Below are 6,492 nucleotides of genomic sequence, written 5' to 3' on the forward strand. Positions count from 1 at the left end.
ATGATCAAGAGGATTGGGTTGCCCTAAAATATTCAATTCTGATTACTTAATTTTAAATGACCACAATGAAGAAGGAAAGAGGGAGTTGTCTGAAGAAGGCAGTATGCTATTATGAGATATTTTCTGATTAGTTCAGATTCTAATACAAAATTTACAAATGATGGAAATAAGGAAATATAACCAAGTATGAATAGGGAGAATGTCATATATCTGTAAAAACGCTAAGGCCCCAAATGAGTTGAGAATTGCAGATCTGCTGAGGACAAATAAAAAAGTATATAAATCATATTTAGAGCAAAAAGATAACAGGAGAATTAGGTCTGATGCTTGAGGCTAACTCTGTAATGTGAACAAGTAGCAGAGTAAACAAAATTCTTTTGAGTGTCTCTTTTATGTCAAGGAGAATGTTTTCAGGCTTAATAAGGTAAAACAAAAGTGGCCTGGAAGGAACTGGAGCCTAAGATGGATGAGAAATGAAGTATAGAGGTCCAAATAATTTCAGTCAACTAGACTGCATGACCTGTGTCCAGCAAACTCAGTCCAGAATGAATAGTTGAACATTTGTGATTTTGAAAATCAAGGAGAATGACACCAAGATCAGATATCAGCAAATACAGTGGCAACTTTCAAAAAGAAGAAGATGGATCACTTTCCTGTCTTGCAAGATGGCAGGCGAAAACGCCGGGAAGCCCGATACTAAGGAGAAGTAACCTGGAGCCAAGAAGGCTGATGCTGGTGGCAAGGTCAAGAAGGGTAACCTCGAGGCTAAAATGCCAAAGCAGGCAAAGCTCCATTGCAGCCGAAACCCTGTCCTTGTCAGAGGAATTGGTGGATGTTCCCGATCGGCTATGTAGTCCAGAAAGGCCATGTACAAGAGGAAGTATTGAGCAGCTAAATCCAGGGTTGACAAGAAAAAGAAGGTTCTTGGGGTGCCTGGGTGGCTCAATGGGTTAAAGCCTTTGCCTTCGGCTTGGGTCATGGTCCCAGAGTCCTGGGATTGTGCCTCACGTCGGGCTCTCTGCTCAGCGGGGAGCCAGCTTCCTCCTCTCTCTCTGCCTGCCTCTCTGCCTACTTGTGATCTCTATCAAATAAATAAATAAATAAAGGGGCGCCTGGGTGTCTCAGTCGTTAAGTGTCTGCCTTTGGCTCAGGTCATGATCCCAGAGTCCTGGGATCAAGCCCCGCATCAGGCTCCCTGCTCAGTGGGGAGCCTGCTTCTCCCTCTCCCACTGCTGCTCTGCCTGCTTGTGCTCTTTAGCTTTCTCTGTCAAATAAATAAATAAAATCTTTTAAAAAATAAATAAATAGGGGCGCCTGGGTGGCTCAGTGGGTTGGGCCTCTGCCTTTGGCTCAGGTCATGATCTCAGGGTCCTGGGATTGAGCCCCACATTGGGCTCTCTGCTCAGCATGGAGCCTGCTTCCTCCTCTCTCTCTGCCTGCCTCTCTGCCTACTTGTGATCTCTGTCAAATAAATAAATAAAATTTAAAAAATAAATAAATAAAATCTTTTAATAAATAAATAAATAAATAAAATCTTAAAAAAAAAAAAAAAGAAAAAGAAGGTTTTTGCTATTGTCACAAAACCTATTATTGGTGACAAGAATGGTAGTACCCGAGTGGTTAAACTTTGCAAAATGTCTAGGTATTATCCTACTGAAGATGTGTCTCAAAAGCTACTGAGCCACGGCAGAAACTTTCCAGTCAGCATTTGAGAAAACTGAACTAGCATCACTCCTAGCACCATTTTGATCATTCTCACTGGGCACTACAGACGCAAGAAGGTGGTTTTCCTGAAGCAACTGAGCACTGTCTTGCTAGCTGTAACCGGACCTCTGGCCTTTAGTCAGGTTCCTCTGCATAGAACAACAGAAATTTGTGATTGCTACCTCTACCAAAATTGCTATCAGCAGTGTGAAAATCCCCAAACACCTCACTGATGCTTACTCAGGATGAAGAAGCTGTATAACCCTAGACGCCAGGAAGGTGAGTTCTTCAACATGGAGAAAGAGAAATGTGAGATTGCAGAGTAGTGCAAGGTTGATCAGAAAGATGTGAACTCACAAATTCTGCCAAAAATTAAAGCTGTTCCGCAGCTTCAGGGCTACCTCCTCTCTGTGCTTTTTCCCCACAAATGGAGTTTACCCTCATAAATTGATGTTCCAAATTTCTTAGAAAGAGGGGCACCTGGATGGTTCAGTCCATTAAGTGTCTGACTTTGGCTCAGGTCATGAACTTGGGGTCCTGGGACAGATCCCTGTCAGGCTCTGTGCACAGGGGGGAGTCTGCTTCTCCCTCTCCCTCTCTCTAAAACAAATAAATAAAATTAAAAATAAATAAATAAAATATCTTACAAAGAACCTAATTAAATAACTGATCCATTAAAAGAAAAGAAGAAGAAGAAGAAGGTGGAGTGCTCAAACCCAATTTTGCTCCTGAGCAAGATTCAGGAAAGGATTATTTGAAGTATCATTTAGGGCCTCTCACCAAGTAAACACATTATTAGAAGTGAGAGTTTGCTAGGGACATGTATTTTCAGATTCACCTTTCTTTATTTTGATATGATTAATGAATTTGTGAAAAAGTGAAAAATGATAGTAAATCCAGGCTTCTACAAGGTTTTAGAATAGTTTTCTTTCTTTCTTTTTTTTTTTTTAATATTTTATTTATTTATTTGACAGAGATCACAAGTAGGCAGAGAGGCAGGCGGGTGGGGGGGAGCAGGCTCCCCACCGAGCAGAGAGCCTGATGCGGAGCTCGATCCCAGAACCCTGGGATCATGACCTGAGCCAAAGGCAGAGGCTTTAACCCACTGAGCCACCCAGGTGCCTCTAGAATAGTTTTCTTATTACATCTTCCAGACTCCAAGGTCCTTGAGCACAAGGGATTATGCTCCATTTGTCTTGGGTCCCCAATGCCTGAAAGAGTTCTTAATAGTTTGCTAGATAAATAAGTATATTAATTGAATGAAGCATACAGAAATATGGGTCAGATGCTGGTACAATAGAGCAATCTTGCCTAAAAGATCCAGCCAATGGATAGATATCAAACTAGACAAAAGAGAAGTTCAAAGTGTGAAATGATAGGTAAAGCACAATACAAACTTGGTTTTGAAAATGATACATTTGTGTGGAATAATAAAGAAAACATTTATGTATTTCAGAAGGGAGTGTCTGGCTACTTAGTATGGCTGTTCTAGTTAGCAGTCAATATTCATTGAAATTAAAAATTTGACTCCTAAGTAGATATCAGAGATACTCTTCACAGAACCTTAAAGAGACAGAAATGAGAATGTTTATTCTAATTTTTAAAATTTTGTTTGTAGCAAAGGACAGGAAGCAACATAGGGGTGGTAACTTAGACCTGAGTAAGAGGTTCATGACAGATAAATACAGCAACTGAGGAACTTTTGCAATAACGAACAATTCATATTACTAAATGTGTATGTGTGGTTTAGACATAACATGGTTAAGACGGAAGCTGATGCTTTAAATTGGACATGGAAATATAGAATTATGAACAGTTTTACTTTCATGAAAATCTGTAAAAAGTTTAGTTAAATTTTCAGAAAACTGAATTTAAGATTCAGCTTTATTTAAATAATTTTGGCTGAATACTCTAATATCTATTATAAATTATGTTGCATTTTAATGTAATAAATAATTTTGGATACTATAGAAGAAAAGTTTTTTGAAAATAGTATATGAGATTTCATTTTAATTTTTACTTGTACATGTATTTTAACTTTTTGAAAAAAAGATTTTATTTATTTGAGAGAGAGAGAGAGAGCACAAATTGGGAGGGAGGGGCAGAGGGAGAGGGCAAGGGAGAAGCTGACTCCTCCCTGAGCAAGGAGCCAATGGCTGGGCTCAACGACGACTTGGAGTTTGGGGCTCTGTCCCAGGACCCTAAGATCATAACCTGAGCTGAAGTCAGACATTTAACTAACTGAGCCACCCAGGTGCTCCTGTATTTTAACTTTTAAGATGAAAATATATTTAAGTTGTGTAAAATCTGAATATATTACAGATTGTTTTTTTTTTTTTTAAGATTTTATTTATTTATTTGACAGAGAGAGATCACAAGCAGGCAGAGAGGCAGGCAGAGAGAGAGGAGGAAGCAGGTTTCCCGCTGAGCAGAGAGTCCAATGCGGGGCTCCATCCCAGGACTCTGAGATCATGACCTGAGCCAAAGGCAGCGGCTTAACCCACTGAGCCACCCAGGTGCCCCTACAGATTGTTTTTTAATTTGGATTGTTGAGAATAAATACAAGTCAACGTCATCACAGGTATAGAAAATACAAAAGTGGAGCTCAAAAAGAAAAACTGAAAAGAAATGAAATAGTCTTTTTTTTTTTTTTTTAAAGTAAGTTCTATGCCCATCGTGGCGTTTGAACACATGACCCCCTGAGATTGAGAGTAGCGTGCTCTGCTCACGGAGCCAGCCAACCAGGTTCACTAAAATAGGAAGTCTTTATAAGAAGCAATCTGCTTAAATTTTTAGAAGTTGGAGGCAATGATGGCAAGCAGGCTTCTGTTGAGAATGATTCACTTAAGATTCTTGAGTAGATTACAGATTATTTAATATAGATTTAATAATTGATGAATACAATGAAAGCAGGAAGAAAATTATTCTCTTCAAATACATAACTTGACTGGGTAAAATGAAATCTCTGTAATTTCACATTCTTTACTAAAAGGTTTAGCAACTGGCTGAAGCAATTAGAATTAATTGAGAATTATACATGAAATCAGCAGGCGAACGAGGAAGAGAAACCCTGAGGTTTTCAATGGTTTGTTGAGCAATTATCCTGGACGATGACCATCACATTCTTCTGTTTCAACTGAATGATTGTAATTTTAATTTTTATTTTCATTCAGGAAAATTTAGTAATTTCCTTTACACCAAAATGCTTTCAAATGGAATACAAAACTATAGAATTTGCATTTTATATTTTTAGTTTAAAGGCTATGTATTTTGTTATGCTGTTACACATCTCACAACTAATTTTCAAGGTCAGCTTTGGCCAATGAAAGTATTTGAGACTAGAAATATTTGGGGCTCTGATTAAAAGAACGGAAATGTCACTGGCACACACATGCTTTTATGGAGCTGGGAAAAGAAAAGACTGAGTAATCAGCAAACAATGATAGCATTTATTAACACAAACACTGATATAGAACATTATTGTAATACTCTTTTTTTTTTTTTAAAGATCTTATTTATTTATTTGAGATGGAGAGAGAAAGAGAGCACAGAGGGAAAGGGAGAAGGAAAGGTAGATTCCCTGCTGAGTGCAGAGCTCAACTCCCGGCTTGATCCCTGGACCCTGAGATCATGACCTGAGCCGAAGGCATATGTTTAATGAACTCAGTCACCCAGTATTACTATTGTAATACTCTTTTTTTGTTTTTTTCTAAAGATTTTATTTATTTATTTGAGAGAGAGTGTGAGAGGAGAGGTCAGAGGGAGAAGCAGACTCCCCGCTGAGCAGGGAGCCCAATGCAGGACTCGATCCTGGAACTCCAGGATCATGATCTGAGCTGAAGGCAGTCGCTTAACCAACTGAGCCACCCAGGCGCCCCAACTATTGCAATACTCTTTTTTTTTTTTTAAAGATTTTATTTATTTGACACAGAGAGAGAGATCACAAGCAGGCAGAGAGAGGAGGAAGCAGGCTCCCTGCTGAGCAGATAGCCGGATGCGGGGCTCCATCTCAGGACCCTGAGATCATGACCTGAGCCGAAGGCAGAGGCTTTAACCCACTGAGCCATCCAGGTGCCCCTATTGCAATACTCTTAAAGTAACTTTAACAGCAGAACATTTAGAGAAAGCAGCAGAACATTTCTAGATTCAGAATAAATGATTTTGAAAGTTGAAGCTAGTTAAGACAGATAAATAATTATTACTATCTAGGATGGAAAGTTAAGTATAGGATTATTAATTTAAGGGCTAGTAAAGTGAGAGAAGAAATCACAAAATAAAACTTAAATATTTACATTATCAACTTCAACTTGATTGTAAAGTCATGTTGAATAATTAAACACATGTATACACACACCCTTACTTTTGAACTACCATAAGAAAACAAAGGGACAAATTAAGGAAAGTTTCATTGATATTGCCCTTGTTGTAAAAAAAAAAAAAAAAAAAGTACAGGCTTTTGGCTAAAGAGATGAACTGAGAAAACATTGTCAATTTTAAGCCTCGATTCAAAAGATTGCTGAAGCTAAGTCTGCTAAGAAACAAATGTGGAGGGGCACCTGGGTGGCTCAGTCCGTTAAGTATCCATTTCTTGTTTTTGGCTCAGGTGATGATCTCAGGGTCCTGAGATTGAGCCCCACATCAGGCTCTATGTTCAGTGTGAAGTCTGTTTGAGATCTGTCTTTCCATCCCTCTCTGCCCCTCCCCCATCTCACACTCGCGCTCTCTCTCTCTCTCTCTCTCTCTAAAAATAAATAAATAAATCTTAAAAAAAAAAAAGAGAGACACCTA

General features: G+C 38.8%; 1 pseudogene; it reads left to right on the forward strand.

Moving 5' to 3' along the window:
* Positions 1–665: 665 nt before the first annotated feature.
* Positions 666–2,172, forward strand: LOC111147219 (annotated as a pseudogene).
* The last annotated feature ends 4,320 nt before the right edge of the window (positions 2,173–6,492 follow it).

The sequence above is a fragment of the Enhydra lutris genome, unplaced genomic scaffold (genome assembly GCF_002288905.1).
Source record: "Enhydra lutris kenyoni isolate GAN:26980312 unplaced genomic scaffold, ASM228890v2 scaffoldscaffold16, whole genome shotgun sequence".
NCBI lineage: Eukaryota > Metazoa > Chordata > Mammalia > Carnivora > Mustelidae > Enhydra > Enhydra lutris.